The sequence below is a fragment of the Pipra filicauda genome, unplaced genomic scaffold (assembly GCF_003945595.2).
Source record: "Pipra filicauda isolate LSUMZ 115617 unplaced genomic scaffold, ASM394559v2 scaffold1_size10287979_pilon, whole genome shotgun sequence".
Lineage (NCBI taxonomy): Eukaryota > Metazoa > Chordata > Aves > Passeriformes > Pipridae > Pipra > Pipra filicauda.
The window spans coordinates 297,136-318,325 of NW_024104310.1; the positions used below are offsets into that span (position 1 = coordinate 297,136).

Genomic DNA, 21,190 nt, shown 5'->3' on the forward strand with positions numbered 1-21,190 from the left:
CCTCGGTGGTATGACGAATGATCTTTTATCTCACAGCTTTTTTAAAATTATTTTTTAAACAATAGTCCTATTGTAACTTCATTGGTATGATAGTACAGTACACAAGCATCACCAAAAGGGAATGGTATCTTGTGCTTCAGGCAATAAACAGTCCGCTGTGTCCTAAAGAGGTGGTTACAGTCATTCATCACCACAGTATCTGAGGACTTTCCAAGTGTGTCTAACATCTGGCATTTCTTGCTTTCTTATTCTTTTCCCAGAGAGAAAGTGTGTGCAGCAAAGTGTCTTGGTTTAGACTTTTGAACTCATTTGCGTCTCTTTGCTTATATTTGTTAGAGAAAACATAGCCTAGAAGGAGTATTTTGTGGAGAGTGGTCTTCTCATTTGCTGAGAGAGTTTATTCCATGGATTTGGCCTCCAGTCTTCCCAGATTTATATCTTTATCAAAAGATAAACTTTGGCTTTATTGTAGAGAAAATCACAGTGCTGGAATATGTTAACTGATTATCACAGTGTTCATTCTGCTGCTTTGTATGATTTTGTCCTGGAGTATGTGTCCATTATAAGCCTTGATGGCAGAAACCAAGACATTGGATTTCACTTCAGTTTCTGTCTGTTGCCAGTTTAGGTTGAAAAAGACTACATGTGGTGAGTTGGTAGGTTTTCATTTCCTTAGCATGTTTGCTTTAATGGCTGGTGCTAAGACAGAACTGGTGTGCATTTCAGTTTGCTGCCTTAGCTGCGTGTGCTGGAGATGCTGAGTGACTGCAGATTGAACTACAATGTACCTTCTCCACTTTCTCTGCAGTTTTACTTCATTTCCCTAATTGATTTATTTTTCCTTTGTTTATCATCCTAGTTATGGTCACTTTCATTGTCCTTGCTTTCAAATCCTTATGTTTTTGTAATTCTTGCTTTGTCTTTGCATTATTTTGCTGATTTCATGTAAAGAGGAGGTTAGGAAGTCATTATGGTGGAAGGTTTCTTCTGGGCCACTTCAATGATAGAGAATCTACTTTGCTATTTTTAATCTCTGGGAGATGTTTTCTTCAATACCTGCTGCCTCCACGAGTACAGAGCTCCCTGAGTGGTTCGTCAGCCACGGTGAAGGATCACCCTGTTGGCCCTAGTACAAAGTGCTGAGAGGTATAAGGCTGTTCCAATGCCTCAGTTTCAAAAATCACCAAGGAAACAAAGTGCCAGGTGGTTTGTCAGCTGCAAAATGAGTTGTAGCACAAGTAGGTTAAGGTAAATGTAAGATATTACAAACTTTATAGAAAAGGAATACAGAAGCAAAGAAAACTGTACGTCAGTCTGTGCGAGTTGGTTTGTCAGAGGCAAAGCCTGTGTGAAGTCTGAGCAACAGAAGTCATCAGTTTACAACTGCATAAAACAAACCACTCCTTAGCCTTTAGAAATTGTCTGGATTCTTTTTCATTCCCTTTCTCTTCCTTTCTTTCTTTTTCCCTCTTCCCCCCTACCCCTTCGTCTTCCTTGTAACCAATGCCCAGGCTGCCCAGCAAAACTGTGGACTCTCCATCCTTGGAGGCATTCAAGATGTGGCTGAGCAGAGCCTGAGCAACCTACTCTGACCCATGCCTACCTTGGGTTGGGAGATCTGCCCCACAAGTCCCTCTCAGACTGAACAATTCTAGGATTACACTGAACTGGCTGCTATGCAAGACAAGATGCAGTGGTAAAATGATCTGTTCAGAGCCATCACGAGTTGGACTTCCTCTTCTTTAGGGGCCACTGTTGTAACATACACCTCTTCCTTCCTGCTCACATCATTAATTGTTATTTTAGAAAAGGCATATCATTCTGAAGAGAGATTTTTTTTACTGTTTTATTCACTGCTCTTATTTTGTATTTCATATATTCATGGAATGAGTAATCTGTAGCAATTGAGGATATTATATTTTATTTACCACATCAGAGTCATCTGTCATGCATGTTGCACATCTATTTAACATGTTTTTCTACTTTTGTTGTTCTGTTTATTCTGAATTCTAATGGAGAGCAAACTTAAAGTCAAGAGACCTGAAATTGTCTGACTGAAATCTTTGTGCTTGCTTAGCATGGCTTTACATGCAGTCTTGCTTGGACTGTCACATTGCCTTACATGAGGATATTATATTTTATTTACCACATCAGAGTCATCTGTCATGCATGTTGCACATCTATTTAACATGTTTTTCTACTTTTGTTGTTCTGTTTATTCTGAATTCTAATGGAGAGCAAACTTAAAGTCAAGAGACCTGAAATTGTCTGACTGAAATCTTTGTGCTTGCTTAGCATGGCTTTACATGCAGTCTTGCTTGGACTGTCACATTGCCTTACATTTTGCATGCTTATTAATAATTAATCCAAAATTCTTTTAGGTTTTTAGCTTTGTTTAGAGCCATGTTTTGCACAAATACCTTAAAGAAACAGAAAAGGTAAATAATTTCTAAATTTCTTTAACAAATGTAACAGATAATATGACACTAGAATGGAAGTTTATATACTTAATTCGTTTTACATATCTGAGTGGACAATTAGGTGTTTCCCAGCCAGGTATCTTCCCCTCCTTCCCCCAGATAACTGAGATGTTGGTGATTATCAGCTATAGCTTGGGAGGGCTGCATGCAGATCATCTGTGCTGTGGCACAGGAAAAAGTAGCACATTGCAAATTGACAAGGGCCTAAAAATCACATCCTCTGTTTCCCTCCTCCCTTGAAACATGGCTCAGGACTGCAAACCTGCTGCAGAGACATGTCTGCTGCTGCTGCCGCTCTGTTTTCTCTCCAGTGTCTGTTTATGTGAAACCCCTGTAAATAGGTTTCCGATATGTTTAATATGTTTACTTTTCTTTTGATACTGTGAAGCTTTCCAGACATTGCTGTGCTTGGTAACACAGTTATTTCTAGGATGATCCTTGCTAAGTGTTATTGTCTATTAGTCTCACTTTTTTTCCCCTCTCTTGCCCCTCAGTCGTTCTCAATCTCATTAACACTGATGTAATGAAGAGTATTTGAGATACTACAACTCCTTTTGGAAGAGTGGAGTTTGACTAGATTTTAAAAAAATGCTTTATGATTTAAAGGCTTCACCAGACACATCAATGGTCTTAAATGCAATATCCATTCTTGCATACACGTAAAACAAACACAGAACATAATGTGTTCCTTAAAAATCTGTAACACTTGGGAAGAGAAAATTGGTAATGGTGACTGTGAGGTGAAGCATTTCAGAACAAAACCACAGTGATTATTTACCCAAATGCAAGAGCAGCTAGCTAAAACCAGATTTATTTCCAATGTTTGGGAACCCTCACATCCCTTTTGCTTGTCGCCACAGTAGTTATTTCACTTAGGTCAGATGGCTGTGCATCTGTCACCTTTGTTATCGGGAACAAATTGCAATGTTCTGAGTGGAAGTAACACCTGGAAAGAGCAGTTCAACAGGGTGGTAGTGGAAGAAGGAGTGGGGGGTTAAGACCTGGGGTTCTTCCCTTCCTGTCTGTTCCTCACGGACTACCAGCACAAGACATGCTGTGATTTCTTGTTCTCCAGTCAATCGCCAGAGCCAAACATAAAATGAGAAAGAAATGTTCTCCCTTCAACAAAGCCGAGTGCTTCCAAAACCTGTAAGAGCAGAACCACCATTGTTGGACAGTCAGAGCTTGTACTTTTGACCCCATGATTTATCTAGTGAGAATGCAGAAGGCAGAAATGGGACAAGTTGTTTTTGGTAACCTTTTAACTCCTTTGATAAGAATACACCAAAACTCAAACCAACAGAAATAACATGAGCAAGACAGTATTTTTTCAAACCAAGAGTAAGTGTCTAAAACTTCAGAAACTTTCTTCTGTTGTCTAACTTTAATTTTCCAAGGTAGATTTAGAGGAAAATTTTCAGCTAGCACTAAGTTTGAAGAAGCAGCTCTTTAAATTAGTGCTAAGGTGTTGTGAAAGCTTTTATTGTTGCAGTGACATCAATTAATGGACAAATACATCTGCATTAGGTTTCCAGATCCTGGCCTTTGAATGTGAGAGTACTGATCATCAAACATTACCTTCCTACTCAGAATGCTGTCTTGAGAAATTGTTATAGGCAACTTGCATTATAGGAGGCATCTGCTCTCAGATTAAATCATTCCTTAGCCTTTCTATTAATTTGGACTCTTTGGTGCTACCAGACAATCATATAACCTTGACAACAACAACAAAAATAGACTTTTCCATCTGCAGCTAGAGATGATTACACACTCTCCAATTGCATTACAGAGACAAGACTGGATCACAGGTTTATGATGTTATGTTTTTATATTAAAGCATATAATACTGAGGGAAAAAAAAAAAAAAAAAAAAAAAGGAATACCTGAGAGTGACATCTGGTATAAAGCATGTTAGCACATCGGTTATAAAGATACCAGAAATACAGATTTATTTTTGAATCACTTTTATACAATCAGGGCCCAAGCAGAGAATATACTTCTAGAAGCCTGAAAAATGGCAGCCATAAAATGTGGAAAAAAAGGAATGTGTTTTCTATTATTTTCCTAAACAGAAAGGAGCTGACTAGCAATTTTGGGGTATTTTTTTTTGTTTGTTTTTAAGTGTCCAACAATCATTTCTGCAGCATGCTATGCTACAAAGGGAAACCCACCACTAAAATGGATTGTGTGAGGAAGGGGAGCTATTTTGACAATCATCTGGAGCAGAATGTCAATGCTTGGTTTCTCTTTTGGCTGCCTTGCTTGGAAGGTAGATTTAGTCTGAATGAAAGTGATGCCCCGAGCAACTTTCCCGTGGACATTTCATTGCCTAAGGTTTAGCAGTTCTGACAAGAACATGTTTTGGTTAGGGGTAGTGAAAAGAACCCCCCCCCTGCACCAGCTCATAGCAGTCCCCCGGACTGAACAAAGAGATGGTCTCTTGTGGGGGCAAGGGGGGCTGCCATAAAGGCAGGGACACAAGCTGAAAGAGAAGCAAAATGCCCTCAGGTCATCTTGTATAATTTTTTTTTAAAAAATTAGATAAAGAGCAACAACTCTTCTTATTCCTCCTGCCCTTGTTTTCAGTCTATCACACTGCCAGGAATCGTTAATGCAGGCGACCGGCCCTCTGTATGGCGTTGCTGTCGGTGAAGGTGGCATGTGTAATTTGATGTGTAAGAGTATTTTGGGTTTTTTTTAATCCATTTGTTCAGTTAAAAAACTCCAAACAAACAAAGAACCAAAGCAAAACCCCAGAACAAAAAACACCCACTGTTTTCCTAGTGTTTTCTTCTTCCGTTTTCACACGTGCTCTCAGAATTAATGTGTGTGTCGGTAAAGGAGTGAGGCAGAACTTTGCATGATCTCATCTGGTGATAACTTTTTTATCTCAAATTCCCAAAGCCATCAGGCAGGCCGGGGTGTGGTTTATGAGCTGCTAATACCTACTCTGTAGGTCCTGCCAACTGTGTTCAGCTGCCCAAGACATTCTTTAATGGCCTCATAAAACAAACCCTGATGTCTCTTTGGAGTATTAATATGCTGTTCCACTTGAGAATTTCATCTTTAAAATATAAAGTCTTTCAATACAGTTTTTATATTGAAAGAATATGACTAATTAATTTAATAGATGGTAAAGGGAATTGGCTAAATTGAAAGGATTTCTTGCGCTTTCTTATTTTGAAACTATTTCTGATTCATGTGTTTTAAAGTAGAATTCCTTGTAGTCAACATCAGCTCATGTTCCAGCACAATGCCTGTATGCTTCATCTCTTACAACACACTCGGAACTTGTTCTGCCTTGTTTGATCCGATCTTACCATTTCAGCTTAGCAGTGGAACCCAATTGGTTTTTTCACCAGCATGGGTGTTTCTTCTAGCTTTTATTGTGGACTACTGAAGTCACAGCTCCAAAAAGGACACAAATTTGGAACTGCAGTGTGTCTTTATTTATTGTAACTCTCATTACAGAATACAAAATATGGAATGGTCCAAGCACCCCAAAGAATCAGTTAAGGTGCTGTCAAAAATCAATGGCATCACGATGATGCTTTCTAAAATTCTCCTATTCAGACACCATATTGATCACCATAAGTGAGTTCATCTACTTAATATTTTTTCTTTTCAGTGGAAAGTAGACACAATGGACATCATTAAAACTATATTTTACTTGGCTTCCATAAAGGCCATACTCTTATAAAATGAATTAGCTTGAAATGCTCTTTGCTTAATTAAGTGAGAATATGCTTAATTTGTTCTCACTTCGCTATTCAGGCTTTGCAAGGGTAGGGAAAGGGCGGATAGATTACAGAGGCAGGAAAAGTTCGTTTAAAGCTTAGTCTTTAGTCCCTAACACTCTCTGAATTTATTTATTATTTGTAAAGGCATTTATGATGGTTTTTGAATGCCGCTGTTCCTATCTCTCCTTTACTCTGCTTTCAGTTATCCTCAGTTTTAATTTGGGTATAAAATTATGTTATTCATGTAATGAGGATGCTTCTTGGATCCAGTTGAAGATTAATGATTCAGCACAAGGGTTAAAACAGTTTGTTAATGTTAAGTACAGTTGGTGCTGTATTACAGTGGGCTGCAAAGAAAATTTTAATTTTATTCACTTCCATCCTTTAAAAAAAAATAGTTAAAATATAGACTTCAAAGTAGATAGGTCAGGACTAAGTACTTGGGGAAACTTAGGATAAATAAACAGATGATATATGTTCTGTCAGATATTCCACTGATACAAACTGTTAGACCTCTGCTAAAATCAGTTGGATTGTGGCAATGCCTGTCAAGTGGAGGTCTTCCACAGAATCTCCAGAAAGGTAAGAGAGGTGCCATGCAGGGAAACAAAACCAACTAGTTTTCTGCAGGGGAAAGAATTATGAGGCATTGCTTGAATTGACCTAAGTAATAAAATGAGACTTAAGGGAAAAGGTAGATTAAATAGCAAATAAAACCTTCCTGGGACTGAGTTGTGTTAGACTATAGAAAAGTCTCACAATAGAAGTATTACTCCAATGATCACTGATTTGGATGGATTGAAAACAGTGAGTCACATGAGAGATCATGAATTAGAAAGTTCCTATGTACCCTTGTTTGCTATGAAACTAAATTCTTGATTTTGTGCTTTGTGTTAGGTAAAATAACTTAAAATACCACTCTAAAAGCCTTGAAGATATTTCATAAAACAGGAACTGCAAGATCTCTGCTGACATTTTTTCCAGAGTGGGGATGGGGGAATAAAACCCTCAAAATTTGCTTTTATATAGGCATTTCATTTGAAAAAATGGTAACTTTTTCTTTGACTACTTATGCAAGTGAGTAGTGATTCTCGTACATGTGCGTAAATGGGCACTGCTTAAGTCCATAATTGAAAGTTGCAGTCACCTTAAAAATAATCAGTGGTGGTTTGCATTATCTCACATTGAGTGTGTGTATGTTAGGGGTTTATTGTAATCAACAGAATGGTTCTTGCTAATAGAGGACTGAAATTAAATACATTTAGTGCCCTGTTCAATGCCTTTACTGATTCTTTATGTGAAATTGTCTAAGTTAGCCTATACACAAAGGAATTTCTCATTCTTTTTACTGCCATCTTGCCATCTTAAAATTAAAAAAAAGTCAGACTCCTATGATCTTACTGATCTAACTGCCCTCTTAATTAAGCTTTCACTGAATTAAACTTAATATCTTTGTCAAGTAAGGTCAGACTTCCATGTATCAGTGTCAAAGCTACTAAAGATAGTTCATTGCTGAGACAGGAGGGGAGAAAAAAGCTTTCTATAGCTGTGAGGTAGCGCCGCTTGTGTGAAAAGCTTTGGATCAGAAAGGGTGTTTGTATTCAGCAAAGAACTATTTTCCCATAGAAATAATATTTTAAGGAGGAGAAGATTCTGGACAGAGTGCAAAAAATGTCTCATCATACAGCTGTCCTGAAGGGAGAAGATTTCTGGTAGATTATTGTGACTGCAACTGAACATAGAAGTGCATGTACAGAGTCAACCCAAAGACCCTCCATTTTGGAGCTGACAACAACCACTAGTGAGTTCCTGGGGGAAAAGTATTTGTACATTAAGCACACAGTGATATTCTTCTCACAGAATAGTGACACCTTCATGTTTCAGTGTTTACTGAAAGCATGGACTTATTCCTCAGGAATTCAACATCCTGGCGGTCTTCTGTAACTCCTGCAAGCAGTTTTGGTTCGATGTAGTATCAAGGCTACTTATCATCAACAAACTTTGTGATGTTACTGATCTCTTTTCTTTATGATCTCTGAATGGGCTGAAGAGTCCAGGGTTAGCATAACATCCTGCTGAACCCCACTGATGTGCCTGTCCACTGCAGACACCTGCTGCCCCGTCTTACCTTTAATTTTTGTCTTTTAACTGGGCCCACTAGACAACCTCTCCTTGATAACAGTGTCAACTTAATCTCCAGGGGCAAACAAAAGAAGTGCCTGATTTTTTTACCTTAAATAGGACTATTGACAAATATTCTGTTCATTTCAGTGTCATGGATTTTCTGGATCTGGAAGTCCTCACCTCCCAACCTTTTCTTCTCAGGAATGCTTGAGAGACAAAAGCCTGCTGAGATCTCCAAAGGGCTCTTGGCACCTGGAGGGCAAAGAAGGAGAAAAGTGCAGTTGTTTCTTCTATTGCTGCTCTAAAGATCTTCACCAAGTGCTTCTTGTGGCAATCCAAGCTACTTTAATGCGGTAACTTGTCACCTCTTCCTCTTTGCCATCATTCCTCCCCCAGTCCTGAGTAACAATCCTGGGTACGCATTCTGCTCTTTAATCTGAAGATGCTATGTCAGAGTTTTAATTCCTTTTTTCTATTTAATACTATATTTTAAGTGTTTCAGTCATCTGTTTTTTGGATCTTAGACATGAAAATAGTTCTTCTTTTCCAGATCCTTCTTCCTCTGTAAGGTCCATTAGATAAATATTTGATGGTGGATAATTAGCTGGCAATTTCATTCAGTGAGAACTGAATCCTAGTTTGAATCAAACAACACTGCAGACCTGCTTATCTGTGTGATTTTTTTGATTTTTTTTTAATGGGTACCATTAGAGAAATACTTCTGAGGGGAAAATATTTGAGTTGTGCAGGTACTGAGCTGACAGTCCCTCACTGATGGCACTCCTGAGTCTGGGAGTAACACAAACGTGCTTCTTTCCTGCCTTGGAGTAGTTGAAAGAATGAAGATTACTTCATGTATTAGATGGTATTAGATGAAGTTAGTCATCTCTGGTTGTCTTTCCCCCATGCTACATTAACAACATCCTCTGGAGGATGTGAGGGTGTGCACTGGTGATTGTGTATGTTAGTTTGTATAGAGTGAAAATGACATCTTGGAGAGAAACGGGGTGGAAATTCCTTAACTGCTGTAAAATCAGTATTGATTTGCTGATACACAACAGCAGACTTGCTTACTGGTCTTCCTGAAAGTTCTATCCTAGTCAAAGGAAAGGAGGTTGGAGTCACTGATCAGTGTGATACTGAGAGTAGGTGTGCTTTTGCACTGGACTTCACTGCTAATTTCAAAACGTTCAATATATATTCCAAATGATAAACAATAAACCCCAATTTTGATCTCACTAATGCTTTCAAGATAATTTCCTCCAGTATTTCCTCATCTTTTAAAAATTCTTCTCAGCAAAATTAATAAGCTGTGGAGACCTTAAGCATATTTCATAGTTCTCACTATATCAGGAGAAAGAATTATTTCTACAGGAAGCTTATCCTTAGGCTTGGTGTAGGCTACTTTTGTTTGCTGAATAGTAATAAATGAGGTAGAGTAAAACTTTTCAATAAGATATAGGTAATGGTTCTTTCAGAAAGGTCGGATATGGAAGTGTGAAAAGATGTCTGAATTCTATCAGTGCTGCTTTTTGTGTTTGCTTTCTGTAATGTCAGTGTTTATTTGCCCTGCCCTCTTGCTAACATTAGGAGATTTCACCACATTTCTGAGAAGGGAAGACTTTGCTATTTTACCTTTACTTACTCAGCTATCCATTACTCAGATCCATCTTCAGCATCAGAAATAGACTCGTTTTCCCTGCCATTCCCAAAACACTGAGCTGCTCCTGTAAGGACAGCACAGGACACACAAAGGGTGCCCTTTTACATCTTCCATATGTATAATGAGAAACCTCTCTTCCTGAAGGAAATGGTACCCAGTCACTAAGACTATGTAGACCATGCAGCTCTGTTCCTCAGTTAACACGTGTCACATAATTGCCAGAAGACTGAATTTACAGTAAGTCCCTGTAAAAAAGGAGTGACACCAGTATTTTCACAGAAGAATTCCATAAATAGAAAAGAAGGACCTGTATCAGTCCATATTTATCTGTCCATATTTCAAATAAATTAAGACATTGCTCTATGCTCAGCTTTCTGGTGTCAGGTCTAATTACAGAGTTACTTTGCATCACAATAAAAATGATAATTATTTCAATCCGAAGAATTGGGATGCTTAAAAAACAATTTTCTTAATGGCATTACACATTTAAATAAATCAAAATTGTTATTTTAATTCAGGAAATGACAACACAAAAAAGTTATCCTTGTGGCAGTCTTTCAGAAAAAGAAATTTTGCAATCAGATGAGTGATTTGACTTATCTCTTCATATCTACTTTCATTATCTCTTACTTCTTAATATGTATATTTCATGCTAGATATTTGCTAATTGGGCATATGTAATATATCTGGATGTTTAAATGATTTCAGAAGAATCTGTAGAGATGATAAAGGTAAACAAAAGATTGGAATGCAATTTTTCTCCTAGTGAATAATTGTCTTGTTAATCCATCTGTGTTATTTCTGTATACATTGATTATAGTCAGAATGATCTCCATTAAAACTCTTGCCTTCTCTAAATAAAATAATTTTCAGTATATATGCATGTTTTTTCATTGTGTAGCTTGGATTTAATATGAAGAATTAGGAAGTGCTCCAAAATTAAACTCTCTCTGTCTGTCTATCTAAACTGTAACCATAAATCATTATCTGGAATAATTACTATAATTTTAAGGTCAAAAGCTGTATCCTTGCTATAATATATCATGTCAATTATTATAGATTGCAAATTAATGGACAAATTGAAGTAGAAATTGGGAGAACAGAAGGAAGTGTTAAAAATACTTCAGCAAGTGGTGCTCTGTATCAGTTAGATGGAAGAAAACCTGGTTTAAAGACTATTATTTCCATTAATACAAGACTAAAAATCTGTTCCACAATCTGCAAGTAGTGGTATTATGGTAAAATGAACACTTGGAATATACCAATGTTAAAGAAATTACTTTTTTTGTAAATTGAGAGTTATGTTTCTTGGTTAATTTTCTTTCATCACCATTTTGCCTCCCATCCCCATGTCTGCTTTTTCTAAGTTTCACGTGCTGAAAGTGAAGCAAACACTGAACTCTGGGGACGAGTTCCCTTCCTTACCCAGTGTAGGTGGTGTTAGACAAATGAGGGGTTAGTTTGTTTGGTACTTATAGTCGTCTAAGTGTTAAAAATCAATTTATCATTATTCTAGTAACACTTATGCCTGATACAATTTTGTCTGCGGAAAAAAATAATAAAAATTGTCAAGTATAATTGTAGTTTGCATTTTACATAAATACTGTGAAACATTTTTATGTATCATAGACAGAACCAGAGTATCCAGTATAATGTATAGATGAAGAGGATATAATGCAAGGAGATAAATATTCAGAATACTTATGTAGTAGCCCAAATAAAATATCTGCTACCAATACATTAAGATTATTTTTCTAGCAGTGGCTTTTTGACAGAAGCAAATTTTAGTTTGACATCATGCTATATTTTTAATGTAATACAAACCCTAACCATCTTGAAATAAATTCATTTATAAGTAGAAATATATTCAGCAGCTTAGATGCCTTGCAGTTGTTCAGGCAGCCTTTGGGTTAGTGGGATATGCAGCCTAAAGACATTAAAAAAATATTTTCTTGATGTCAATAAATGTTTACAGCTAAATTGAATAAGGTCAAACAAAACCTGGTCTTTCTGATGATGACCAGCAAGATTAAGGAGAGTATCTGCAAAGCATCCTTCAAAACTGGTGGCTTAGGGACTTAAAGGAGAAGTAGTACTGTCATCACTAAATTTCTTTTCCATGCATCATCTACTTGTGTTTCTTTTAAATATATGACCTCCTACATTTGTGTGACGCTCTCAGAGTAAAAGCTACTACTTTCATTTTTTTTTGCCCTGGAAGGATACAACACAGGAATAAAGCTCAATAGTGTTTTTTGCTTCTTGCTTTGAGAGTTTAGGCTTGGGAAAGACACTGTGATAATTTCTAAGCATATCGAATAGTCAGTAGACAAGGGGACAAGATTTTAAAAAGACTGAGGTTTTGCTATTTTGCATTTCTTATGCCATTCTTTTCCATTATTCCAGGTTACAGAACATGATGGAACTGTAGAAACCAGGGCAACAAATGCTGAATGTTTAAAGAGCTGCTTTGCATAATGGAGATTGGCACCAAAAGGAAGCCTGATGAAATGGTACCAAGCTGACTGATGCCTTATGTGATGGTATGAGTTGAATCTCTTTAGCCAGTGGGGTTCAAATGATTAGTGAAAGATTCAAAATATTAGAGGAGTCATGAGTTTGTTTCATATAACCTTAGTAATTTTAGAAAAAAAACTTCTATTCTAGCATTACTAATTCAATATTACTTTCTAGGGCGGAAGAGTAGAACAATACTCAAACAAAGGCCATGACTTTAGCACATTTCAAAAGCAGAGGCTTGGAAATAACGGTTCTGCATGGGAACTTAAGTGGGTTTGGATTAAAGACTTTGTTTAGAAATTGAAATGGAACACAATCACAGATTATATATTTCAAAAATGTTGATGAGAAATGTGATTTTTTAAACTGTCATCATTACTGTTATAACATATAAAATCCCTTTACAGAAACAGCAATTTATGTAAGGCTGGAGATCTGGTGCCTATCCTGTAAAAGATTTCCTCATGACCTGATTTTGATCCTGTTGTGTTAGTTCAGAAAGACTAATTCTAGCTAAAACTTTATTCAGGGGAAGAGCACTCATGCAGTAAAGCAAAAGAGCTCACTTTAAAATATTTTATTATGATGATCCCTGTGGGTCCTTTCCAACTCAAAATATTCTGTGATTCTGTGATATTACAGGACTGTTTTGCAGTTGTAGGTGCTGCTCAGGGAGTGCACAGGTAGGAGCTTAGTCTGCTTAGTCTGGTTGACTTCAGTGCCCAGAGCCTGACTTGAAGAGACATGACAGGAGTTGGCCTCATTGTTGATTGTTTCCATCTTGAAGAGTGCATTTTGTATAATTCTCACAAGGATTTTTGAGTTTTACTGTTTTTTTAAAGGTGTTACACACACGTTGGTTCAGAAGGTAAAAAAGTGAGAATATGCAATTTGAAAGAGTGACTAGCCTAAAGTGTGTCTTTTATTTAAAAGAGAAGATGCTTGGGAAGCTGAGAGACAGAGAGGATGTGTTTCTGTATAAATGTCTTCGGGATATATCAGAAAACTGCAGGAGAAACAAGGCTGTACTAATATATAAATCTATGCCCAGCACATAGGAAACTTGGAAATATGTTCTGCATGAAGGGCAAAAAGGTTCTTGAATGCTTAATGCAGAAGTATTTAAAGGAAGAGAACTCTGTGGAAGAATTTTACCTGTTTATTTCCTTAAACTCAGTAATTTGGGAATTTTCTTATAGTTCATAACAATTCAGTTCATTATAGTACTTGTTTACTTCACTCCTCCATTCAACCCTTCTTTTGTTTACTGAGGAAAATGAGGAGTTTTTTCTTCCTCTTTTATGTTCTTCTGATTTGAAATTCCATTGAAACTGCTAATTTTCTTTGCCTCTCATATTCTATTTGGTTTCTTCTGATGTTAACCACTTTGTTCAGTTATCAGTTTAATTAATATATTTCCTAATTAGTGGTGACAGAACCTTAAGTACTACATATTTCTAAAGTATTTAGAAACTTTCAGCATAATCCTAAGTCTTACTGTAGTGTATTCAAATATGTAAATATTGTTTAAAATGCAAGTAGACTGCCTGTTGATTATCGTATATGAGATAAATGGCATGCATGAGAAAAACAAACTTATTTCAATCCAAAAAGTAATTTTTTTTCTTAGGTGGATCCATTTTCAAGCAACACTCTCTGGAATGCTTAGCTCCATAGAAGATAAGCTGATTGATTTCTGCCTTACTTCTAAAATGACACATTTAGTAATGATGTCCTTTGAGAGAAAACAACTCTATTTTACTTTTATTTCATAACTAGATGAATGTTGAGTTGCTCATGGAAAAAAAGCCAGTAACCATTTATTTCTGTGGTATCTGTCAAATCTACATTATCTTCAAAAATGAAAACAAGTCACATCTGAAAGTTTTGTTTTCATTTAGATATTGTTTTAGTTATCATTTCATACTTGCAATTTATAAAATTCCAGGCATGTTTGTGAATTGGTGAATTTCAATGGGAAACCTCTAGAACTGATGGTGATTAAAAGAAAAGTTGTCTTTTCCAGAGCAGGCCTTGATTCTGTTTTGTCCAAAAATCTGGCAGGGTTGTGATACAAAACACAGTAACAACTGACAATACCAAAGCCCTTTAGCACAAAACTGGGGTTTTCATGAGTGAATGAGACATGATTTGCACCTTCCAGGGAGTATAAAGGAATGTCCTGGGAATTCAATACTCCTTGTTTAAATTCTATGATGATACTAATCCCAGAGCTGAATGGAGAGAGAGGAGAAAGTACCTTTTCTAACAGCGCTTTTTTGAGGTTACTTTATTAAAGCATCTGAAGCATTGCTTTGTAATCATGTACAGAAAGGAGAGAACTGATGTGGAATTTTATCTCTTCAGGGATCTTCCTATAACCTAGCAAACTGGCACCTGCTACTCAAACTAACCTGGCATCATCCTTTTGTGAGAATAAGCTACTGTGGAAAAGAAATTATAAAAAGATTGCAATATGGGGGCTAAATGATGTAAATCCAACACATCCCACCTGTGAGTCAGAGGAACGTCCCCCCTGCAGGCAGACCCAAATCACTATTTGACACCAGTCTCTGAAAAGTGAAAGTCTCCTATTGACTTGTGTTTCACCTGCCTGCATCAGTTTTGAAGGGTTTACTGAGATCTCCAGATCTACTCCAGTCCTTTACTCTGGACAATTTACCAGTCTGTGGATGCTGCATTTGCCAAGTGTGATGTACCTGTCATTTGGGTAACTGGTTTGGGAATTACCAAGGTCTGGGAGCAGAGGACAGTCCCTTAGTCTCAAATGTTGTAATTTGAGTAAGGAATGGGAGAGATGTTTTCTTTTTTATTTTTAAGAAAGTGCACTGGACATTTTGGGGTTTTTGTCTTTGTTTTTTGCTTTTTTTTCCCCCCCCCGAATCTCCCTGTACTACAAAATGATTTAACATTTTCCTAAATATTTTTAGAAAAAATTCAACAAAGTTACTCTCTAGAAAAAAAAGGAGGATCTGACTCTGCTATGTTCTGTTGAATTATACAGTCCCATACTATTTCTAAAGAATTTATAAGCTAAGATGATCAGTGAGTTTAAGTAAGTGTGTTAATGACTTCCAAGCAAAAGAATAATGCAGAAAATAAAGTGTCTTTTTCCCTTCTCTATGAAACAGTCATTGAATATGACAGAACAACTTGTGGTGTTTGTCATAATCACTCTGATTCTTGGAGAAAGCTGAGAGTCAATGACTCTTTGACACCTTCTCTTCCCAGGTAGTGAAAAAGCAGGAAAAAACTTCTTCTATCCTCATATCCCTAATTCTCTGATTTTCTTTTTTTTAAAGGATCACTGTGCTAGACATACAGTTTAATCCTCATCTGAAACTTACTCTAACTGAGACCAATTGCTTCAATTTGCTTAAAATAACATTTTGTGAGCCTTTTGGATTTAGATTTTAGGAATATTTGGAGAGATACACAATTAAAAATTTTCATGTTCTGAAGTCTTCTTTTTCTTTCTCAGCTTTAACTTTGGGCTTGTGGAGAAGCGACAAAAGAGAAGGAGTGAACATATTTTTAATATTAAGCAAGCTATTGTTGTTAGTTAAATTTTACCTAGATTTCCGATGTTTTTTGTTGGATTGGCTCAGGCCAATGTAAATTAAAGCTAAAGTGTCCCTTTGTGAATCTCATGAAAGCTAGCAACGCCTTGAATGCTGTAACATTTTTAGGACTGAATTTATTGTTTTTAACTGAGATGCTTCCTTTGGTTTGTTTTTGTTCCTTTCACCCTCTTCTTCCATTATAACACCCCTAAGCTGTGGTTTCATCTCTGTGATTGTCCATCTTTCAGCGAAGACAAAAACCTGTTGTTCTGAATATTTATGATGATTAAAAATGTCATTGTAATTTTTTCCTATGAGTATATGTGTTACCCTTGGAGTTCAGTCTTAATTCCTGTTTAAATAAGTATAGTTGGTCCTTCTATAGTCAATCTACAATCTTAAATAGATAACAAATTCTTCACTTCTTTTCCTAAACTTGATGCCTCTACTTTATGTGCTGTAGGCTCCTTGTTTCTTAAAGCTGGGATCTCTCCGGATTCCCAACACTGCTCAAAAATCTTTGAGAGAGCTTTCTGATGATATCAGCGAAGTCCTTCAGTATTCTGAGATGAATCCCATCAGGCCCCACAGATTTGTAGGATTCCAGCTGGAGCAGCAGATCCCACATAACTTCAGGGTTGACAGCAAGTTGATAATTCTCAAAGTCGTGGTCCTCCAGCGCAGGGTATTGAGACCCCCTGGTCCATCATGAGTGTTGAAGACAGAGGCAAAGAATGCATTAAACACCTCTGCCTTGTCTCTGTCCCTGTTTGGGAGGTGACCATCCTCATCCTGTTATTTCTACACTACCTTTTTCAGTTAATGTATTTGAAAAAACTCTTTTTATTATCCCCACATTTCTGGCAACTTCGATTCAATTGGGCTTTGGCTGCACAAATTTTCTCCTTACAGTGGCAGCAGCATCTCTATATTCTTTCCCTGTCACCTGACCTGGCTTCCACTGGGCATCCTCCTTCCTTTTTTGCCTTATTTCCAAGAGAAGATTCTTGTTCAGACAAGCAGGCTCACCTGCTTGACTTTCCACATGTGGCAATTGCTGCTCCTGTGTCCTGAGGAGGTGATGTTTGAAAAGTGACCATCACTGATGGATCCCAGCACCTGCAAAAACATTTTCCCAGTGGACTTTACTCACTAATTCCCTGAGCAGCCTGCAGTCTGCTCTCCTCATGGCCAGAGCTGAGGTTTTGCTGGCACTTTTCCTCCTGTCAACAGAGATTTTAAACTTGATTGCCTTGTGGTCGCTGTGGCCAAGAGGGCCCATAACCTCTGCTTTGCTCACAAGAGCCGCTCTGTTGACAAACAGCAGATCAAGGAGACTGTCTTTTTAAGTCTGCTCCCTTAGGACCTGTTCCATAAAGTTGTCATCAAGGTTTTTTAGGAATTGTCTGGCCAGGGTTGTACCAGCTGTGTGATGCTCCCAGTTAATTTCTGACAAGTTGAAGTCCCCCATAAGGACAAGGGCAGTTGACTTGGAAGTGTCCCTTAGTACCTCAGACAATAATTCACTGGTGTCATCGTCCTGGCTGGGAGGTCTGTACTAGACTTCCATGATGATCTACATTATTTGTTTGCCCCTTGATTCTCATCCAGATGCTCCCAGCTGTGCCAGTGCCAACTGTGAGCTCCATACATTCCAATCTTCTGTTGCATACAGTGCCATCCCTCCGCCTCTTCTGCCCTGTCTATCTCTCCTGAAGAGCCTGTAACTATCCAACAGGGCACTCCAGGAATAGGATTCATCCCACTGGGTTTCACTTATACCAATGATGTCGAATCTCTGGGAATGGACCAAAGCTTCAAGCTCCTCTTGTTTGTTCCTCATGCTCGGGCATTGGTGTAGAAACATTTCAGGTGTGGTACATTGTAGCCAACATCTGCTGAGGCAGATTGAGGGATCCTATGAGTGCTTATTTCCTCAAGTTTTGGCACACCATCCCATAACTCATTGCCAGTGAGCCTAGTTTTGTCCCTGTCCCCCTTCCAAGCTAGTTTTAAGCTCTATCAATGAGCCCCACAAGCTCCTGTGCTAGAACTCTTTTTCCCCTCTGAGATAGGTACATGCTGTCAGGTGTCAGTAGATCAAGTGTTGAATAGATCATCCCATGGTCAAAAAAACCCCAAATTTTTCTGATTAAACCAACCTCAGAGCCATGTGTTGACCTGACGGATTTGCCTATTCCTGTCAATATTATTCCTTGTTACTGGAAAGATCAAGGAAATCGCTACCTGTGCTCCTGATCCTTCAACCAATCATCCCAGGGCCCTGAAGTCTGTTTTGATTGCCCATGGACTTCTCTTTGTTACTTCATCACTCCCAACTTGAACAATCAGTAGCAGATAGCGATCAGAAGGCCTTACTATACTTTAGAGTTTTCCAGTAATGTCACTTACCTGAGTCCCTGGGAGACTCCCCTGTGAGTCCGGTCATAGCTTTAAGTTTGAAATGGATGTTAACTTGATATTTTTCATTTAGGGAATGATAACAGATAGATTCTTTGTATGTTTAATTTGGCTGACTTAGATGCTCTTTTAAAATCAGAACTTTCAAATGAGGAAATCTTTGTATGAAAGAACTATTAAACATATGCACCACTGTGGTACTGCTCTTCTGCAGTCACCTGTGTGACAGAGCAGATCACCCTAAGAGGGAAAGAGTGGTGTATTGCCCTGTAAGCATCTTCTAGAGAGTTAGTATTAAAATTGATCATTAATTATCTTTAAAGTTAAGCAAGATGTTTTAAGGAAAATTCTGGAATCTGACATGCTGGGGTTTGGAGAGAAAGCAATTGTACTGCAGCACAGAAGCTTTACAAGACCCACCAATCCATACAATTTATATGTGTTTTGCAGCATGCTAGGGACACAATTTGGGAGTTTTCATTTGAACTGGTCTTGACTGACTACACAGTATCTTTATAAGGATTTCAGACACCATATTCTCTCATATCTCTGACTTCAGGCAGCTGACGAAGTTTACCTGTCACTGAAGGAGAGATGTCAAAATAATCCAGTAAGAAGAGACTGAAATCCTAGAATAAGGTGAATGTTTAAATGTATTATTAAAAGACATTTGTTATTGAAGTTCGATGACAGAGACCCAAATAAAATGAGTTTAATGGGGATTATTTGAACAATTTTCATCTTTGCTGTGTCTTTGACTGTTGCGACTTCTTGCAGCCCAGCAAAATTCAGTTGCCGTTACTGTGGTCTGTACAATTTTATGTAGAATAATGTGTAGGCTATTGACACATATTTCATCCATGTCTGTTCCTTGAAATAGGGTCAGCACACTCGGAAAAATGGTTACTGCTCTCTCTTCTTTGAAATTAGGCAGCCTCTGATCTCTGACCTCAGAAGATAAGGACTTCCAAATTTGGAAGGAGACCTTGGTCTGAGCTGGATCCATCATGATCCAGCAATTTGATTGGCTCTTTTCTACCCAACTGGAAAGAGCTTAAAATGTACCTGGTTCCTGCTCATGTCTATTCTATATCCTGAGGCAGCAGACACAGGGGCTGGTACGACAGGGACTCGAGCCAGTGGGCTCCAGTCACCGATTAGCTCATTTCACATCAACCATGTGGCTTTTAGACAGAAGTCTGGAGCCAAGTATGTCCAAATTACCTGAAGTAAATTGCTTCATAGCTTGTTACCAAAATTCCAATAAAGCCCAAGTTTTTGGCTGCTGCATGATATTTAATTAAACTCCGTGCATCTGGTAGCTTCTCTGCATGATGTGGCAAATAGCAAGTGCTTAGATAACAGTTCATTTCAATATATGGAAAGGAATAAAACTCCAAAAACTTGAAAATGTGTTTTATTGCAAAGAAAAAGAGATTTTTTGCTATATAAAAGATTAAATACAATTTGAAACTAACTTGCATTTTTTGAAGTTAGAGAATAAAAACCAGAAATAGTGACGTTATGATTCCAGACATGATTCATACACATTTCAGCTCTGTACAAGTTTCTCTCCAATCTGATATCTTACTCATCTTTGTCTTGCTCAACAGACTTTAAGAAATAATTTCTTATTCATAATTTCTAATAGCTACCTACCTGCTGGACAAAATACTGAACAAAAAGACAATTTCCATCTTGAAGGCTGGATGGTCCTGCTGTAAAACAGAAGATAATAGCTAGAGGAAAGAAGAAACAAGAAGTGGCACTGCTGGTCAGCAAATGAAGCTGTAAAGTTAATGGCAGACGTCCCAGAAAAAGAAACGGGTTAAGAAATTTTTTTGAAGATGCTTATAGGGAAATTCTGTCCATGCTAGTTTAACACAGAAGTCAGCATTAATATTTATGTGAGAAAATTTAAACAGTTGATATGGGAGGCTGGCATTGTGGAGATGAGGCAAGTTAATGTGATCTCATCTGTGAGTGTGAGATAATCCTGTGTGTGGGAAAGGACTGGCTGCAAATAGACTTGACTCAGAAGACTAAGTTCCTAAAGTTTGATGTGATAGAAAGGGGAAGTGTGTGGTGCCTCCAAGGAGAGGGTTTATACAAAGATATGCTCTTTTGCTATGACTAATAGACAGAAATTATTACTAAGTAGTATTTTATGCAAAGGTAAAATGCTATGTGACTTGTAATCTGAGGCATCTCACTCTGGTGTGCATTCTGTAGGAGGCTGAGCAGCTGATTAAGACTAGAGACTGTTACAGGCTCCTATGGTTTTTGAAATCTTCCTGTATGTTTGGATTTCCAATTGCTTGGGGGGGGGGGGAAATGTTGCTTCATGAAATGCCAGGTCTTTGTGCATGTGATTTAGAGTACTGCAAACATTGCAAATTAAAACATAAATTGCATCTCACCATGACAAGTCTTTTCTTATTTCTTTCTGTTGTTTATCCTAAAATACAAGCTCGCAAGCACTAATAAATAAAACAAATTCTACTTCAAGTTACTTATGCAAGTTGAAATACGTTCCCCTAAGAGGGTCACAGAGGCACAAACTGTCAGAATTCCACATCTTGCTGACTGTCTCAAACCATTACTTAAAGTGTAAATGTATCTTTGTCATTCACTGACTGTTATGAGGCAAGGCAGATA

The 21,190-nt window shown here is 37.7% G+C and overlaps 1 long non-coding RNA gene across 1 annotated transcript; it reads left to right on the forward strand.

Annotated features, from left to right (window-relative positions):
• Positions 1-8,563: 8,563 nt before the first annotated feature.
• LOC120323148 lies at positions 8,564-20,882 on the forward strand. The gene is made up of 4 exons (XR_005563334.1): positions 8,564-8,697; positions 12,414-12,550; positions 19,092-19,171; positions 20,184-20,882. It is a non-coding gene; the product is annotated as an uncharacterized LOC120323148 (long non-coding RNA).
• Positions 20,883-21,190: the final 308 nt, after the last annotated feature.